Source organism: Apium graveolens, chromosome 9 (assembly GCF_009905375.1).
Source record: "Apium graveolens cultivar Ventura chromosome 9, ASM990537v1, whole genome shotgun sequence".
NCBI lineage: Eukaryota > Viridiplantae > Streptophyta > Magnoliopsida > Apiales > Apiaceae > Apium > Apium graveolens.
In genome coordinates this window covers 251,174,814-251,194,938 of record NC_133655.1, presented here as the reverse complement: position 1 = coordinate 251,194,938, position 20,125 = coordinate 251,174,814, and the positions used below count along the sequence as shown (strand labels likewise).

At 35.2% G+C, this 20,125-nt stretch overlaps 1 long non-coding RNA gene across 5 annotated transcripts; it reads left to right on the top strand.

The window, feature by feature from the left end:
• The first annotated feature begins 5,131 nt into the window (after positions 1–5,131).
• On the top strand, positions 5,132–8,363 carry LOC141684134 (uncharacterized). Of its 5 annotated transcripts, none has more exons than XR_012560552.1 (5): positions 5,132–5,367; positions 5,780–5,846; positions 5,989–6,069; positions 6,137–7,408; positions 7,631–8,363. It is a non-coding gene; the product is annotated as an uncharacterized LOC141684134 (long non-coding RNA). The 5 variants fall into 5 exon arrangements; XR_012560549.1 differs by having other exon boundaries at positions 5,746–5,846; XR_012560551.1 differs by lacking the exon at positions 5,780–5,846 and having other exon boundaries at positions 5,135–5,367; positions 6,137–6,339; positions 7,222–7,408.
• The last annotated feature ends 11,762 nt before the right edge of the window (positions 8,364–20,125 follow it).

Sequence of the window (20,125 nt, the reverse complement as noted above, 5' to 3'; positions counted from 1 at the left end):
GCAAAGGAAAGAAGCCGGGATGATACTGATAGCGAAGATGAAGAAGATGAGAATCTTGCTCTTATGGATATTGATGGAAAAGCTTCATCATCAAGAAAAGAGGTAAAATATACTGATGTTGAATTAGTTTATCATCTAGGAGGTAACTTAGATTGTGCTCGTCGTGATAATGAACTGTTAAGTTTACAGATCAAAGACCTTGAGAAAGAGGTCAATGAATTAACACTTGTGCACATTAATCAAGACAAGTTAAAAGAACAAGTATCTTTTCTAGAGAATAGAGTTGACTGTTATAGAAAACTCGAAATTATTCTCAAAGACAAGATCACCGGTCTTGAGACTAAGGTTAGAGCCTACTTCAATTCTTGTTCGAAGGCTAAAGGGTTCTATAGTAAGCAAGCTGTTAATCAAACATCTGGAATAGGTTATGATTACAATACTGCTATTGGAGAATTAGGCATAAACTCCCCTCCTCATGTCTGTGCTAAAGGGAGGGAAGTACCACATGTGCTTAAGGGTATTGATGAACCCCTCTATAAAGCATCAATTGCTGAACCATTTGATGTGACCTCTTCTGTTATTCAAGAAGAAATATGTGATGAAGATCATGCTAATGAGAAGGTTGTTTCCGAGTCAAGTGTGTCGAAAGTTCCAATCAAAGTTGTGAAAGCAACCGAGACTAACTCAGACATACATGAGTTGGATAACAAAAATGTCATGTCTACCATGCATAAATTGCCTGCTGTTAATCACTCTCATAAAGCATGTGGTGTTGCTAATTGTATGTCTTGTGCTTTCAATTTGATGTATGCTTATTTTAATGGTAAGCATGTTTCTAATGATAAGACTACTCCTCGTCAGCATATGAATAATAAGAAGCATGATAGGTCTAAGACTGCTAGTCCTTCTAAGGCTAGAAAGGAGACATTTGTGCCAAAGCCTAAAAAGAAATTTGTTAAGGCTGTTTACAAGGTCAAATGTTCAGTCATTGAGAAAGTTGAGACCACTAAAATTAAAAATATAGTTTTGCCTGACAAAGGACAATTTTACAAGTATGCCGGGCCCAACCAAGTTTGGGTTCCGAGGAAGGTCTAATCCATTTATAGTGCAGGGCATTAAACAGGTGTAACCGGTAGTGTGGATTCTTGACAGTGGATCATCAAGACATATGACCGGAGATAGAGCCCTGCTATCAAATGTGGATTGAGAAAGCTGGCCCCCTGGTTATCTTTGGAGATAACAACAAAGGTTTATCTGAGGGATATGGCTGTTTGCAAGCTGGGAATGTTATCAGTGAAAATGTGTTTATTGTGCTAGGTTATTATCAGGAAGCAGTATCTAACATATAGCACCAGTGACGAGACTTGAGAATATTACGACATATCAGGCACCTGATGCACATTACACTTGAAATTGGACTCTAGTAAGATGTGTACAAGTGTACTCCTGGTTGGTGAGTCAAAAGAGGAAGTCAGTGCACCACAGTTCATGGACTTTGCAGTTACAGATCTATTGGAATATGCAATCTCTTCTTCACAATCTCACTTCAGGTTGGTATGAAATAGTGTACTACTCAAGCAATCGTCAAGAACATGGTATGACACTCTAACTGAAGTTACAGTTTAATATGAACTAGTAGAGTCGTCATATTAATAACTCTCTTAGTACTAGGCACAAACATATTGTTTTATATGTGCAGACAGGTTTAAGAGAAAATCAGACCTCTTTCTACATTAGTGATTTCTGATTTAATTAAAATCTTTTAAAAATCACTAGTGTACATCATTTCTCTCAAAAGATTAAATGTATAATTTTCATTTCTTAAAGATCTTAAGTACATTTTATCTCTCTATTGCCATATGTTCTGTGATACAGGTTCAGTCTCCAATGACTTTCTTTCATTGACAGTAATGAGGTTGAAAACCCACAGCATCTATCCCAGACTGTAAAGACAAACACAAAAACAGAACCAACCAACACTCTCTTACCACTAAATGTAGTATGAATGAGCGTGAGGGAGATAGTGCCATAAGGAAGGTTCTGAAGTCAACCCAGTAGCTCTGTCTCCTACATAGATGAGTAGTATTTAAACCGAGACAACTGCTAGCCCCCATACATCTTCTCAAAAAGATGTAATGGCTGAAAAGGCACAAAAATAGTTACTAGATTCATTCTCTCAACAGGGTGCGTCTATTGAATTTTGCCTGTCGGCCAAGGCATCCGATGTAGTGTCACCACTTCAAATATAAACAATTCTTAATGCACAAGGAAATGTTACACACACAAAGGATGAGTTGACGGAAACAAGAGTTTCGACCATTTTAAGGTCAGATTCGATTGTTTAAGGTTCGTTAATGGACCAATTGCATTTACAGGTGTTAGGAGAGGATACTGATCCAAAAGCCATATGTCAGTGGTCAGTGTCTACCTCCCCAAGCTTAAATCCCCTGGATGCATCTGCGGATAGTGGATCTGACATAGGTGCAGATCGGCAGCTTGTTGACAATGATTCAGATATTACCTGATGAGTCACAAGGAAATGTCTTTATAGCCATTAGAAGGGAACTTTGATCTTTATGCTAAATTCGTTGGATCATTGTTTACCTTCCCAGAATTCAAAAATGGAACCCTAAAAGGGAAACTAGCAACTTGTAGATTATGACTCAGATTCATCTGACGAATTTAACAAGGATGGGGATTTGCGAACTCCCATTGCACCACCTGTGACCTCCTTAAGGATGGCTAAGGTGATTTTCCTTGCAGGTACAACTGGATGTTGGAGCTATGAGAGGAGTGATACACTTGTGAGAATGAGTGTAAACACGAGTGGAGAGAAGAGTGAAACAAATATGAGGTACACTAAACAGAATCACACACTCACAGTGAGGGAGGAAGATAAACTACTTGTTATTTCTTTTCCAACCAAGTGAAATATGAGATCTCCTTCAGAAAATGACATACATTCCTTCTCTAAGGGGGAGATAAAAGCTTAAGAAATAGTTTGGATGATTCCTCAACTAAGGGGGAGAAATAGCAGGGAGGAAGAAAAAGATCCTACATATGTACACTACACCACACCATTGTTGTTTGTAACTACGGATCCTATTGTACGAGAGAGGTGGTAAACACAAGGTGATTTTCTAGTAAGGAAAGAAGCTGTTTTCAAAAGGAGAGTACCATTGGTTTTTATCTGCGGATCCTATTGTACGAGAGAGGTAGTAAACGAAGGTGATCTTCTTTTATCAGTTGATTCTCATAGGGGGAGAAGCAAGAGAGATATGTGTTTCTCAACAGGAAATGTGGTTGTACAAAAGAAGATGAAACTACTTGAAGATATGTTCAGTCTAGAGGAACATCTATTTGGAATCTGGAAAAGGTTAAATGTTATCCAGAACTTTTCTGCTATTTACTTTGCATTTCTGTTTATATCTTTTTCTTATTTGTTAGTTGAGTTATCCTCTAGGTATTGGTGTGTTATTGTCTAACAAACAAATAGGGGGAGATTGTAAGGCATATGTCATAGCCTATTTGGATATTCGAGGATTTAACTCAACTCAAATAAGAATGTAATAAGTAAATAGTGGATCTACCGTCAAAGAGATCTCGCAAAGTAACATCTGTCAAAGGATTCAGAAACAAGGTTCATCTACAGACTTGAGGAATTAATTCACTGGAAGAAGCTCAAGAAATTGATCAAGCCTCAGTGATATAAATCAAGATTGTGGATTTAATCAAGTGACAGAGATCTCGTCAGGGTATCAAAGAATTACAAGGATTTAATCTGAAGAAAATCAATTATCATAGTCAAGACATGAAGAAACGTCACGGAAGTTAGTCACTCATGAACCAGACAGTACATCGAGTGTCAACATTGAAGTGGTGGAATTGATTCATAATTCTCAGTGATTTTCAGAAGATTTTCAGAAGAATGGTTGCTGCTCAAGGTTAGTATTAATTCTCTATTAATTAATTAAGTCATATAATTTAATTAAGAAAATAAATTATATCTGCAAAGATTAATTTATTGATTAATTGAATTAATTGATTAATTAATTCAGAATTAATATTAAGAATTTTCAGAAGTTTAATTGGATTAAAAACAGTCTTAAATCAGCAAGACAATTGAAAATGAACTAGCATGACAATCTGGATTGTCATACCGATTGTCATGCCAAGTCATTTCAATAGTCATACCGAAAGTTCTACTGGGAAGGAGATTGTCTTGCTAGTTCAACTGATTGTCATACCGAAAGTCATTGTAGTTCAATCAGATTGTCTTGCTAGTACAATCAATAGTCCTACCGATTGTCTTGCTGAGCTAAGGATTGTCTTGCCAGTTCAATGAGAGTCTGTTGTTTGATTTAAAAAGAAAAGAAGAAGCAGAAGACTATATACACACAGAACACAAGTCAACAAACAAGAACTCAGCAGAAAAGAGAAGCAAAATATTTCATCCTTCATCTGCAAACTTCAAGATCATAATTTCTAGTTTGTAAAGTTAAATCCAATCAACTAGAAATCATTCTCGTGTTCTTGTGTAACTATCTAGCGGATCAAAATCCCTAGAACTTAATCTCAAATTGCGTTTAGCATTTGAATCTTTTTATTGCAAAAATAGAAAAAGTTCATGTCGAATTTATTCTAGATTTGTGATAATTAATTTGAGATTAATTTCTTGTAATCGATACAGTTGTTGTAACACCTTTCAAGTTTAATAATATTCTTATTTAACTTGAATTTTGTTTCACATTTTTATTCCGCATTTAATTCGATTATTCGGTACTGTTTATATTCAACCCTCCTTCTACAAACACATTGGGACCTAACAGCTATAATAAGAATCATGACACCATAGATTGGTTATAGTAACACTCATTTCGAAATTTGTCCATAAAACATTGTTATTTGTTAAGTAGATTTGACAAATGTGCAGGTATTGTAATATTTTTTAAAAATGTCACAACAAAGTGTATTTTTGACAAAATTTTGAACATTTTACAACAAATTTATTAAATTTTTACAAGCAAATTCAAAATTTTGGGTCCAAAATTTCCCGGGTCCGCAAAAGTAAGCGGGCTTTCTTTTTCTTTTATTACCCGGGCTTTACAAAACAGCGCCCCAGTCTTATTAACACTTTATTTCTAAAATAATTTCATTACACTCACATCCTCACATCCTCACATCTAAGCTTACATATTCTGAGCAAAAACACGACCCAAAGGTGAAGAAGGCTCAAAGATTTCGAGGAGATTCAGAGGCTTAAAATAGAGAGGAAGGCTTAAAGACTTGAAGCTAGCAAAACTATCAAGCTCGAGGAGCACTCAAGCTTGAAGAACACTCAAGCTGGGACAATATTCAAGTTCAAAGGTAAGAAATTGAATTTTCAATCGATTTTCTTCCCGCAATCGATTTATTTGTTAATAAATTAAAATGTGTATTTCAATTAGGGTTTATTTTTTGATTAGGGGTTTTCAATTAAGATTTTTTAGGCACATTTTAAAATTAGGGCTTCAATTGTGATTTTATTGAAGCTTTTAAATTGAAATTTTAAAAAACATTGTTAAAGTTTTTAAATTGGGTATTTTAAAATGGGGCTTCAATTGTGGTTATTTCTATTAATTAGGATTTATTTTGTATTATTGTGTTTTTCAGCTTTATATTATGACTATTTCGATTGTGTTAGCTCTGTTGTTTGTAAATTTTTAGGGAGAACAAAACCCCCTTTGATAGAAATTCCTCTAGCAGGTGTTCATCATCTCATTCTGTTTATTGTCATTAGTTCTTCTGAGACACAACAGCTTAAAAGAGAGAACCTAACATGGAAAAGACCATTGACACTTCGTCGTGTAAGAAGAAGGGCCAAACTTTTACCTCGACTTGTCAAACTCTTACTGCTTCGTCGTTTGTATAATAATATTTGTTCATATTCGTATGGTTGTTTCTTGTTTTTAAATTCTCTATCGTTTCTAATATATTGCTACATTACAGACTATTTGCGGCTTGAACAATATACTCAAGAAGTTCAATAACCGTTTGATGGGTAGATTCCTTCGAAATTTTAAAGTGGCAGTAAGTAAGCTTAGATACATTTGATGAAAACTGAATTTTACATTATCTAACATGGAGCACCCTGCAGGATATGATTTGTGACACAAGTTGATGGTTCCTCATCTTACAGTTTAGTAAACATTAACATATGCAGCTCTACTACGTTTACCAAAGACATTATCGAAACAGAAAAAAGGAACAACGGGCGATTTATGTAATCTGTGAACTTGGCATGGATTGGATTCTACAACCGCTCTCAGAATCGTTGAACTATTAGAAGATATAGCGGAGGTAAATTTTAGTTAAATATGGTGGCAGGCTGGGAAAAAAATGATCACCACTATTCACCAGCCATCTAACAGGCTTTACTAGTACAAGTTTGACAAGTTGGTTCACAATATTTTACATTTTGGTCTCAAGTTACACTGTGAAGCACCAAGTTCTTGAAGTTGTATATGATTTTTATGACTTATGAGGTTTATCATTTCCCGTTGGCTGTCTTGTTTTATTCATTAATGTGACTTGTTATTTGTCAAACGTCTATATGGGGATTTACTTGTACATTATTAACTTCAATATATGTCCTTGTGTACTCTTCTCCATGTGATTTAACTTTTTGAACCCATATATTCTTTAAGCTGTAGACATTTGTTATTTGTAAATACTTAATGGTTGCATTTAGTCCCAGACTCGAATACCATTTTCTTTTAAATATCTTAATAACTGGTAATCTATTTATTAATTGTGACATTTATGAGTCCTATTACACTTGCTCCATTTAATGGTTACACTCCGGCCACAGGTGATAATTGGGTTAGTGAGTGTTGAATGGAGAATTTTAGTTCGTATGGGTAGGTATAAATGGTGTACCCGGGTAGGCTGTTTGGTCTTTTTAATAAGAATATTGAATTATGGATATTTTGTTGGCTGAGTCGGAGTATTGAGTACGGCAGAGTGTTATTATGTTGGAGATATTAAACTCTCCTTTGCGTGTTAGATGCATTCCCCAGATTTGTTTTTTGTCCAATTCAGATTTGGATTTTTTCCCCTTGGTTCGTTAATGTTATTGAAATGCTTTTTATTTGTAGCTATTCTATATATCTTTGCCTACTATGCTATTATACTCAACAGTTTATTTTGAAATAAATTATATAATCAGTTTTCCTGTTTAAGTTCTTAGGTACAATTTTAAGTACTTCTGCACATATTCTAGTTGGAAAAATGGACAAAGCAATTAGAGACAAGGTCTGAATTGTAAGCTTGGTGACTTCTGTACCGCTGTCAGAAGATGACAAGAAGTAAATGTGTTGAGCGGCTTAATACTTCCTGGGGAACTATAGAAAATACACTCAGCGAACAGGTAAGTGAGAGCCTATTTTGTGCTTAATTTCTCCCTCTTAATTGTCTGTGAGTTTTGTTCTAAACACTATTATCTGGATTTTGAGGTGTTAATCACTGTTGAGCCATTAATATACCGGCTTGGTATTTATATTTGTTTTTATGGTCAAGAAAACTTATGTTTGTAGTGTTAGTACTTATTTACATTTTTTAAATAAATATATATATATATATATAATCTCAGAGGTTTCATAGAGGTGTACCTGCGAGCGTAGATACGCGAGGATTGAGCACCAAGTCTGATTCTTCTCGTGGTTTAAATAAGGCTACCATTGTCACTCAGTGCGGCTGGAGGCAGAGGGCTTCTAGGAAAGAGCTGCGATCACTTAAAACTATTTCATATATTTCTGTATAATCCTTAAAGGTAATTTAGATATGGGATCGATAGAGAGGGGGATAAGGAGCTTGGGGACAACCGCAAGTCAGATATATGAATAGAGAACTCGGTAGCAAGACAGTTCAGAAAGAAAGGAGCACTTAAAGAAGCAAAATTAAGTTAAAAAGTGTGCGAAGGAATTTACATGGAGGTTGCTTCTGGAAAAATATTTAAGGGTAATTTAGTTCAGAGTTTTATATATTTTTCACTTTTAAGTATATATGTGCCACACTTGAAAACCATATTTCCAATTGTTGGGTGCTGACTGATATGGAAGAGACACAAGTCAAAAAAATTGCAAAAGTGCAGCTTTACAATGGAAGAAGCCAAGTCTAAAGCATTTCAAGAGTAGAAGGCATAAGGAGACGCCTGTTATAGTTGTTCAGGATGCAGAAAAAATTGATGCATTAATTAACTAAGTCTTTGTGTAAACAAATGCCTTACCTTTTATGGCTAATTTATGTATGCGACTAGATTTAAAACCTTTTTTTTGTAAGACTATATTCTAAAGGTCATGTTATCGTTATTCGATTGCTGGAAACTTGATCCTGGATTGCGATTCGTGATCAATTGAATTTGTGGCTTTTATGCCTGGCTAGTAGTATTTACGGCAATAATCTTTCAATTTTTTTAAAAAAATAAGTGTTGCTATTTCATTAAATAATGTTCCTAAAAAGTTACAAAATCATTAAAAAAGGGTCAAAATTATTGCAATATCTTGGTTAAGATCATTGCCATTGGTCTAATATTGTTGCTTTAAGGTCACTAAAATGATACGAATTTAAGCTAATGCAATGCTATTTAGGCGTTTTTGTAGACTACAATTTGTTGCTATATGAATCTATTGCAATGAATTAAATCTGTTACTATAAGGTGCTATATACGTTGCTAAATCGAGCAATTGCAACGCACTCGAATGCAATGCTCAATTTTGACCTATTTGTTGCCATAAACTCTATTATAACATAAATATCACATAAAACAATATTTTCTTGGCGTTGCTATAAGTCATCTATGGTGTAGTGAATTGAAGAACACATTGAACATTAATAAAAATAATGTTATAATATAAAACATTACACAACTCAAAAAAGATTACAGAACATAAATAAAAAATACTAACAATACACAACCCAAAAGGATTATAAAACATACATAAAAATAAGAAACACTTGGAACAGATAAATAAAAGTACAAAAAATAAAAAATTAACTATGATAGTAGAAAAAATGATAAAGAGGAGATATATAAATGATGCAATATATAAATAATACATGCATAAAAATAATAGAATAACAAGGGAACACTAATTTGTATGGAAGTTAAAGAAACAAAAGTATTGGTGGTTTTGTATTTAACGACGTTAAATGTTACTAAGTTATCCAATTAAAAAGGGTTACCATCTGAATCTAACCCTTATAATATATATTAAACTTTACTATTATCTATCAATTATTAGTAAAATTCAAGTGAGACAAACTTGTTTCGTAATATCCCATTTTTTGTAATGTACTCCCTCTATCCCAGTAGATTCTTAACGTTTAAAATTGAGTGATCGACATGTATTTTAAGGCTTTTATAGTTACAAAAATGAATTAAAAAAATATTATGAATAAATATTAAATGTTTAAATTCTTAGTATAAAAGATAAAATTTAAAATAAGTAGTGGGACTCTACTAGAGTAGAGCCTTAAAATGTGTGACGAAACCTCTCTTCAAATGTTAACAACCTATTGGGATGGAGTGAATATATATTAATTGTTGGGTGATGGCCCATTGTGCCTAAATGTTAAAAGGAGCGACCCAGTATATTGGCATATACACTAATTGTTGGGTTTCAAACCAATTTCATTGCATAAGCTTGGTGATACAAGACATAATTAGATTGGGTAATAATTTCATGTGTAGACAATTATTATCATAATGAGAATGTGTAATAACTGTATGGATAGACATTTATTACCATAATCAGATTAGGTATGTTTTCTTGGCTAAGTTTTGTTATGGTTATATATACATAGTCATATTATATTATTAGGTATGTTGAAGATATGTAGTCGTCTTAGGTATCGTTGGGTAGACGTTTAAGCATTGGTTGTCTCAAGTATCGATTGGAACACCATTAAAGTGTTATTATTTGATTGGTAAAGAATTCTCAAGATGTAGAACTTAAGTATCGCTCGAGAACGGATGCTTGAGTATTTTTAGGCTTGAGTATTCTAGTTTCGATTGTATTATTGGTAATTTTTGGATTAATAATACAAGTTGAGACGTGGTTTTTCTGTGTCATATATTGTGTGTGTACTCCGAATTAGCATATTTAATCTTGAATATTTTTGTGTGTGTTTTCTCTTACCAATTGATATCAAGAGCCAAGGTTTGGGTTCGTGATAAATTGGGTTGGAGGGAAGTTCGAAGTTCAACTGGTATGGCGGAGTATGGTGATGGATTTACTGACAAAAGGTATGTGCGGTATGACGGCTGACTTGCACCGTAGATCAATTCATTCAGATTCGAGATGGAAGTGAAAGAGATCATTGCAATAATTTCAATGATTTGATGGTTGATCAACCAGGTATAATTTTTTTGATGATACTAATTATGTTCCTCTAGAGGCCAAAGGAATATGAAAGCAAGGATTAGGTGACTTAATGGTGAAAGGAGGCATCGTGATTGATGCATGTGATTTAGTAAATGTATATGTCGCTATAATGAAAACGATAGTTTGGAAGTATTGGAGGTCACTATACGGGTTTTAGTGATCCTCAAAAGTTGAAAGAACGGGATGATGGGATTCTTGTTCGAGGGCAGGCATCGATGAATTGAAGCAGATGTTTTTTATGGTTAACGTTCAATCTGATCTGGAGTATTCAGTTGAAGGGGAGGATTGTTGGGTATCATTGTACGGGATTGATTATATAAGACATAATTAGATTGGGTAATAATGCACGTGTAGGCAATTATTACCATAATGAGATTGGATAATAATTGTATGGGTAGACTATTATTATCATAATTAGATTAGATAGGTCTTGTTGGTAAGTTTTGTGATGGTTATATAAACATAGTCATATTATGTTTAATAGGCATGATGAAGATATGTAGTCGTCTTAGGTATCGTTTGGTAGATGTTTGAGCATTGGTTGGCTCAAGTATCGGTTGGAATACCATTGAGGTATTATTGTTTGATTGGTAAAAGAATGTTCAAGATGTAGGACTTAAGTATCGCTCGAGAGCGGATGCTTGAGTATTGTTAGTCTTGAGTATTCTAGTTTGGATTGTATTATTGATAATTGTTTGGATTAATAATACAAGTTGGGATGTGGTTTTTTCCGCGTCATATATTATGTGTGTACTCCGAATTAGCATATTTATTCTACAATATTTGTGGGTGTGTTTCCTCCTAACACTAATAAGTAGGAGGGGAAGCCATTTACTGACCAGTCACCCATAGGTAGGATGCATATCAAAAGAAATGCATAACAAAGACGTATCATGGATGTCTCTTATCTTCTCCCCTCCCTGCATTTGAAAACACGTATTTTAGTATAGCACATTGCAGATACGCATAAGGAAGAATCATGTCTTAGCTCTTCATCTTTAGCTTGGTATTATTTTTATCGATTGATACATATATCGAAGTACTGCATTAATAATATGCAAAAGGATGAAGCGCATCATCTCTCTTTCAACTTGGGTAGTAGAGAGAGAGAGGGAGAAAGTACTTAAATTCACCCTTTTTGTCTTCAACACCATCCAAATACGTACAATACCCTTGTATCTATAATTGTTATTTATAATTGATGAAATCTGGACATAAACTATCAGAAGTTCTTATCAGGACTTATATCAATATTTGCTGAAGAGTGACGTCATCAGTACTTATATCAGTACTTGATGATCAGCATATGATGTCGTCATGATTTGTCACATCAGTAGATATTCGAGAAGGAAAAGGAAAGCAGGAATTCAAGGCGGTGAAGGACTTTATCTCAGAAGCAATCATATATGGATATGTAATAGGTTTCCTTATTGTAATAGAATAGGATTCCTTATTGATTGTGTAACTGTGCTCTATATAAAGCACATATTAGGTTCATGTTATAAGTACCGCGAACATTGTTATATCATTTGCATAACCTAGCAACTCTCAAGGATATTTGTTCATCCTTTTGAGAGAGTACGTTTATAATCAGTTTTTATTAGTTAATATAAAAATTGTTGATTATGTTAAAGCTTTGTCGAATTATTTGCATAAACTGTATTCACCCCCTCCCCTCTACAGTTGATTACGGACCTAACAATTGGTATCAGAGCTTGCTGTTGACATATAAACAGTTTAAGATCTGAAAATCAATCTTTAATGGCAGAGAAAGAAGTACCTCAGAATCCACAACCACCACCCCCAGCCACATCACAGATTAGCAGCAATATGAGTAGGTATGAAGCCATCAAGGTGTCAATCCTGAAGATACATGAATATTCAATCTGGAAAGTCGGGATGACCATGTGCTTGGAAGCCACAAATCCTGAATATCTAAGTAGGACTACACTCATGAAGATCTTTCATCTGTTATGAAGAATGCAAAAGTCAGACACATCTTGCACAACAATCTTGATAGTGTTATGTCTAATAGGGTTATTAGATGTAAAACAACAAAAGAGATATGGGATGCTTTAGAAGTAAAGTGTCAAGGCACAACTATTATAAAAAAGAATAGGAGGACAATACTTACTCGATAATATGAGCACTTTGACTCAAGAGATAATGAGTCCTTAACTGAGATTTATGACAGATTTCAGAAGCTGTTGAATGACTTGTCTCTTTTCGACAAGAAATATGATTTAGAGGACTCAAACTTGAAGTTTCTTCTTGCACTCCCTGAAAAGTGGTACTTTAAGGTCACATTACTAAGGGATAACTATCAACTTGATGAAACACCTCTAGATGAGATCTATGGCATACTGAAAACTCATGAACTAGAAATGGAGCAAAGAAGCAAGAGGAATGGATCCAAGTCTAGACCACTTGCACTCAAAGTTGAAGAGAAGCCAAAGGAGAAAGCTAGGAGAAAAGAAAACTCCAAAGGAAAAGCTATGATTGCAAAGTCAGATACGGAATCGTCAAACTCTGATGATGACTCAAATACTGGTAATAAATCAGATATTGATAGTGATCATGACAATAATGAAGACATGGAACAAATGGTTGCTCTACTGGTTAAAAGCTTCAAGAAGATCTATAAGAACTTCAAGAAAGGGAGAAGATTTTCCAGAAAAGGTTCCAGTTCCTCAAACTCTGATAAGAAGAATAACAGGAGAAGCACTAACTAGAAGGAATTAAAGTCTGGAAAACTTGACAAGTCAAAGAAAAAATGCTACAACTGTGATGGAATTGGACACTTTACAGCTAACTGCATAAACCCCAAAGGTGAGAAGAAATAAGCCTTATCTCAAAAAAGAAGAACTAAGATGATTCATCAGATTCAGATGATGGGGTCAATTATGCTCTCATGGCAAATGCTGATGCTGAGGCTGACAATGCTGAATTAAAGGTACCTCAGACCACCCTTGCTTTTGATACAAATGATGTTTGTGAATTAAGATTATTTCTTAAATCTCTGCATGTTAGTTATAGGGATCAAACCTTAAAGAATAATATAATCAAGAGTGAAAACTCTGAGTTAAAGAAAAGGAATGATCACCTAGATATTGAGTTGTATTCTGTTAGGTAATGAATACAACACGGAGGGGGGTAAATGTGTTTTAGATAATTTTAAGGCTTTTTGAATGTTTGTTACCTGGTGAACAAAGTATATTAGACATGCAGTTATATTATATTAACTGAAATTAAATAGTGCACATAATATTTCAAAACTCACTTAATTTTGTATTAAAATCAAGCTAGTGTTTTGCTACAAATCCTCGGTTCTTTGTAAGTAAAGAACTCAGCTTCTTCCTTGAGAGAGTTGCAAGAAAAACTAGATCTGTTTGACACAATTTAAAAGCAAAGGACCAATGTTTACTTTATATATTAGTAAATATAGGTTTACACATCATGCAATAAGATGTACTAAACCCTACTTTAAGTTATCTCTTAAGCTTTCCATTTCTGGCTTAGTGTATCTTTGCAAATCTTGTGAATCTATGACTTTCCTTTGTCAGTTAATCTTGGCCTTTGATCTTGTACTCTTCAAGCTGCTTTTGTAGACTTTTCAATCTAACCGATTAAATTGTTTGTTGATTGATAATCTTTAATATTTAACTTGTCTGCATTCCGTACTTGAGGTTCATATCGAGATCTCCAGTTTGATCTATATAGAACTGACATCTCGATAAGTATAATGGCTTATCGAGATCTATGAGTTCTCTATAAGTGTCTTTGACTTGTCGAGGGCTCTGAGTTCTCTATAAGTGAACTTGGCTTGTCGAGGTCTCCAAATTTCTGCATGTGGAAATGACTTGTCGATATATCTGAGATCTCTATAAGCACTTTGACTTATCGATATCTCTGAGATCTCTAATGAGAAAATTGATTTGTCGATATCTCCAATCTTCATATCTTCATTTTGACTTGTCGATATCTCTAAGTTCCCTAATGCATAAATGACTTGTCGATATCTCAAAGATCTTTATATACATTTTGACTTGTAGATATCTCTGAGACTTCTTTATAAGCTATTTTGGACTTCTCGATAAGTCATTCTGGAGTTATCGAATGACTTCTCTATATGACTTGATCAGTGACTTGTAGATATCTTGACTTAGAACATTTTTCCTAAAGCAGATTTATTCAACTCCAAGCTTCGTCACAATTTCTCTGAGACATGATCTTCTTGATCTTCTTCCAAAGTTTATTCTTAGGCTTGAGACTGTTTACAGGAAAATACTCCAATCTAATCTTTGACATTTTTTCAGACTCAAGTAATACAATACAAAATACAAATTTAGATTATCACACAACTAATTCTTAGGGCTGTCAATTTGACTTAGTCTTGTTATGATACAAGCATGTCTTGCACAACAATCTCCCCTAATTTGTGAGAAGATTGCTTATCACAAATTCATGCGTGGTAACAAGACTAACCCCAAGTTATAATGAAATAATTAAAGACTACATAAAAATTGACAGAAATACAAGTAGAACTTTTATACATTGAATGATTATAAGAGTTTGATGGTACATTCATTACATGAAATCCTCATAGCCTGGCTCCTTTCTAATGAGGTCCTTAAGATTTACTATCACTTGAAGTTCTTCCATGATTTCAGTACCTCTTAGAGCTTCCACAAGTTTGAGTCACTCATCTAATGAATAACCATTTAGGTAACCGGTGCTGAATCTTGAAAATCTGTCAGCTTCTATATTTATAAAGTGTCCATCCTGAGAAAGTCCGCTCATCCCCTTTTCCTTGAGCTTATTTGATCTTTGTTCAGTTCTTGCAAGTTCTTCTGTATATTTTCTATCTTTTTCTTCCTTTTCAACATTTACTCTTGCATTTCTTTCATCCCTTTCTCTCATCCATACACATAATACAGCCTTCCAAGCCCTTGTAATAGTATCATTATCCTTCATCAAGCCGATCACTCTTTTGAATTATGTGGTTGAAAGTGTGTCCATTAAGTTGCTGCCAAGTAGAGTGAATGTACCATCATCATAATATATCCTAATTTCTGTATAGGATACAACCCAGACTTTGACTAATTTTTTCAGCTAGCTGTTGAAAGTACTCTTCATCTGTGATGCACCAATTTAGTGGCACAAAATTAGATTGGTCATAACATTTCCATATAGCCCTTTCAGTAACTTGCAATTTCTTTGGTTTTCTTCCAACGTATTTGTAATGAGTTTTGATTGGTGGCTTGAATTAGGGTAGGTTTGTGATTTTCTTCAAGGTGGATTGGATAAATGTGATTGGCAATTTGAGTAGGGTGTTTGCAGTTGGATTGTACAAGAATTTTGGCTTAGGGTTTAAAGATAGTTGATTGTTTGAGCTTGTAGGTTTGGTAGTTTGAGAAAGTTGGATTTGGATTGACTGGACATTTTTCTTTGGTTCTGAACCATCCTCCTTCTTCTTCCTTCTTCTCTCCTCACCTCTTTTCTTATCATCTGCCTTCTTCTCATCTTGATTTTTTTCTTTTCTACCAGTTGCTCTAGAAGATTGACTTGGATTTGAGCCAGAAGGTTTTTGATCATCTTGCTTCTGTTCATCATCATCCTTGTCATCTTTTAAGTTGAATTATGAATTTGGCAATATGGTATCTGCATTTTGAAGAAATCCACCCAAGATTCTGATCATCTCCTCATCTTCAATTTTCTTATTTTTCTTGAACTTTAGATCAGTTTCAAGAGACATTATCAATCTCACATTTCCTCTTACACAATTCTTTGGAACTGTGAAGAACTTGCATTTTCTAGATTGTGAACAAATATAGGCCACCCCTTTCTTGAATGAAGATAGGCTTCAGGAAAAGCAGTTATCTGAGCTTTCTTGAGTTCATTTAGCAGTTGGGTGTCCTTGGGAATCACTGGATTAACTCTGTCAATAATTACATCTGGCTCAGATGCTCTCACAATTTGAAGATTTGAGAGAGACACCTGTAGACATCTGTCCAAGCCACAGTCATTTACATTTGCAATAATTCTTTTCTCTAGAAAGTTATCAACTTTGACAATCACAACTCTGATAAAATTGATGTTGTTGGCAAATGCTCTTTTGTAGGTGATGTAGTTGTTGTGAAAAGACACCCTTAAGACTGTTAATAGTTCATTGAATTCCTGGTCTTGACAGGGTCCCTCTGCAGCTTTTAGAAGTCTGTCTTTTCCAACATCTTTAGATAGTTGAGCTTGTGAAGAGCTTTGACCAATGTGAGTGGATGTCAATTTTCCAGTATCTGTGGATTTACCAGCTTCATTAGACTGTTGAATCCTAGCTTCTATCTCCCCCTTAGTCTTGTTGGCAGATAGGAGTAGTGGAGTTGGAATTTCTGGCCTCACAGCTTCAGGAAGAGTAGGTAGAGGAACATTCAAGGCACCCATGATAGCTCCCAAATGAACTGAGTTCTACATCTGAAGGTGTTTGTGGGAGTCTACCAGGGTCCTGATGTCATTCTGTTGACTCTGTACTAGATAAGTGAGAGCTTGTACCTGAGCTGTAAGTGAATCATTAGAGGATTGTAGAGTTGAAACTTGTTGTTGGAGAGATTGAATTTGGATATTTGATGATGTTGATAATGATGTTTGAGAGCTGGAAGTGATTGAAGTCCCAAATGTAGCTTGCACAGCCTCCTTGATGCCTTCCACCAAAAAAGCATATGGCTCATACCTAGCTTGATGGAGTTGATCCAGCTTGACCCTGATGTCATTAGTGTTGGTGATTTGATGTTGGACAACTTCATGTAAAGCTACAAAGGAATCCCTGATATTTTTGATACTCTTGTCTACAGATGATAAATCAAAATTGACAATCTGGTCAGTAAATCTATAGAATTTTTGTTTGATTTCCACCTGAGAAGGGACGATCTCATCCAGCTTGTCCTTGACCAGTCTTCTTGTTCTGTCTTGATGATCAATCAATTGTAATTTCAGAGCTTTACCAAAGAGATGGAAAGCTTTCAGTTGAGCTTTTTAAACTTTAGTAACTGCATCATAGACTTCATGTGGAGTTAGGGATTTGGCATTACTCCCAACAATGGTCAAGTACTCCTCTCTGAATCTTGCTAATACTTCATCCATCTCTAGAGTGAAGTTTTTGTCCAGCCAGGCATCGCAATTTCCATCTTGCTCAGCTTTATTTATTATTTTGGCCTTCTGTTCTTGAACCTCTATCTAATAGGAGAACATGATAGCTTGGTAATCTTGATTACATATGTTGGAGGTGAGAAGTTGTTGTGAAATTTGAGCTAGTCCAAACAATTGATCAACTAACATATCATTGATAGTTGTAGGTTGAGCTTCTGTCTCCTGTAGCCATTGAGAGATCAAGTATGGTTGTTGTTGAGAAGGGTTGGAAGTAGATGGTTGATCTGTTGGTTGTGAGGTGGATGGTAGATATACAATAGAACCACCTGTGACAGATGTCACAATTTGACTCACAGGTTGAATAGTGGTTATGATAGTTTGTTGTTATCCACTTGTGGTGGGAACCTCCATTGGAATTGGAGGGAAGTTGACTAGGTTATTGTCATGTACTCTAGTCTCAAACCCTTGTATCTCTTTCAAATTATTGTCACATGAATGCCATTTACTTGCCTCCCTCATAACATGATCATTGACAATTGAACTCCTAGCTTCAATTGTGAGTGTAATCTCAGCTAGGGTTTTAAGCGGAGTTGTTCCTGCAAGAGGAACCTCCAATTGAATTGGAGAGGATTTAGATAGCTCCCCCTCAGAAGTACTAACCTCAAACCTTACAACCTGTGAAGGTTGATTTTCACATAAAGGTGCATTGGAAACTACCACAAGCTCTTCAGTAAAAACTGATGAATCCCCTGTGTTTGTGATGGTGTCATCAAGGTCTACCCCAGCATCTATCCTCTCACCAACTAAATTTTGGTCCTGGATGGTGAGCACAGTTTCATGAAATATGTCACATGAAGTTGGCAACATTTGAGAGTTAGATTCAAGCGCTTCATTGTATGAAGAAGATATTTGAGAGATTAGAGTTTGAATTTCAGAGTTGAGTGTTGGCAGCTCCCCCTGAATGGATGAGGGAGCTTGAAGGATGTGCTCTCTTTGTGTGTGCCATCCTTATTTCTCCTTTCATTCACTTGAATTGGTTTAAGTGTTTGTGCAGACTCTTTACAAGGTGCATTTGGGTGGATGCTTTGTTCAATAGAGACACCCTGTTGAGAGGATGCCTCTAGAGTCTGTTTAGTTCCCTATTTTACAACTGCATCCTTTTGGGAGGGTGCAGAGGTGACTTGAGTGGTCAACTTAGTTTGTTTGCCCTTCTTTGTTTTCTTGACCAAAGGTGACTACCACTCTCATTTATTACAAGTAAAGGTGCCTACTTTCTCTTCTTTTACTCACTTCACCCTTTTGAGAGGATGAAGTGGTTGGTTTCCTAGATTCTAATGGTAAGAAGAAGGGGTCTCGGTATGGGAAGGTCCCTGTTGGTGTTCTGTGTTTATTCTTCCACAGGTACAAGAACCATTACTGTACTAGATGTAATTGTAGAGCTCATGTCAGGCATGGGGTAAGGGTAAGTCTTGAATCTCTCCATCATAAATTGAGTAATCTTAAGACTTACAGTTACCTTATTTTTAGTAATAAGTGAACCAAATAGAACTTTGGACACTTGCTTATATTTTCCTATTTTAGTACTATCTATACCATTAAGCATATGAATGTCATGCACTTTATGATTTAAAGAAGACATTATAAATCTAGGAAAGAAGATTTCCTTACCTCTTATAGCTAGGGGCATTGTGAGCCTGGTGCTAAGTTCTTCCAAGATCAATAAGCCCACATTCAAGTGTCTGTTATGAGCTATGGAGAACACCAGCTTTTGGACCACACTTTATATGTTGTCATATCCTGTCTTTCTGCAAGTGAAGGCCCTTATGATGGAGTCAAACATGAAAGACCATTCTCTTCTCAGATTCTTCTTATTTAGACTAGCCAGATTGATCCTCTCACTGTAATTGATGAAGTCCATGAACTCATCCAGCTCCTGTTGAGTAGGATTCTCCACCATTTGCTCAGTTGGAATGCCCAAAGCTTGATTCACATCTTGCTCATTAAACTCCACATGTTGGCCACCAATAGAGTAGTTTACCACCATAGATACAGAGTTGTCATGCACAACTGTCCTCACTACAGCTGTTGTCCAGAATTCATGCAGAACATCCAAGTAGAGAATTGGATTTGCAGTTAGAGCTCCTGCAAGATAAGACTCAGACAAAAATTTAACAAACCCCTTGAAACTGTCAGGGGTTTGATTAGCATATGTAAAAGCGAGATAGTTGGTTCCATCATTGGGGATTGCAGCTCTAACGTTGTTTAATGCCATTTTAGAGGAGTAAAATTTCTCTAACGTTGTTACACTCAGAATATTTCTCTAATCAATCAGGAAAAAGGCATGACCCCAAATATAGGAGAATAACTATCTTATATCATTATCAAGTGTAAGGTAGATACTTACTGGATATAAGCTTAAAGGAAGATGAAGTTACCAATTACTTCACTATACTTATATCATTTATAAAACTACATGAACTACCACTGTTCAAAGTATTATAGGTTTCAAAAGGTCATCCCATAGATGAGACCACAAGTTAAGACTTGAATAAATTCAATCT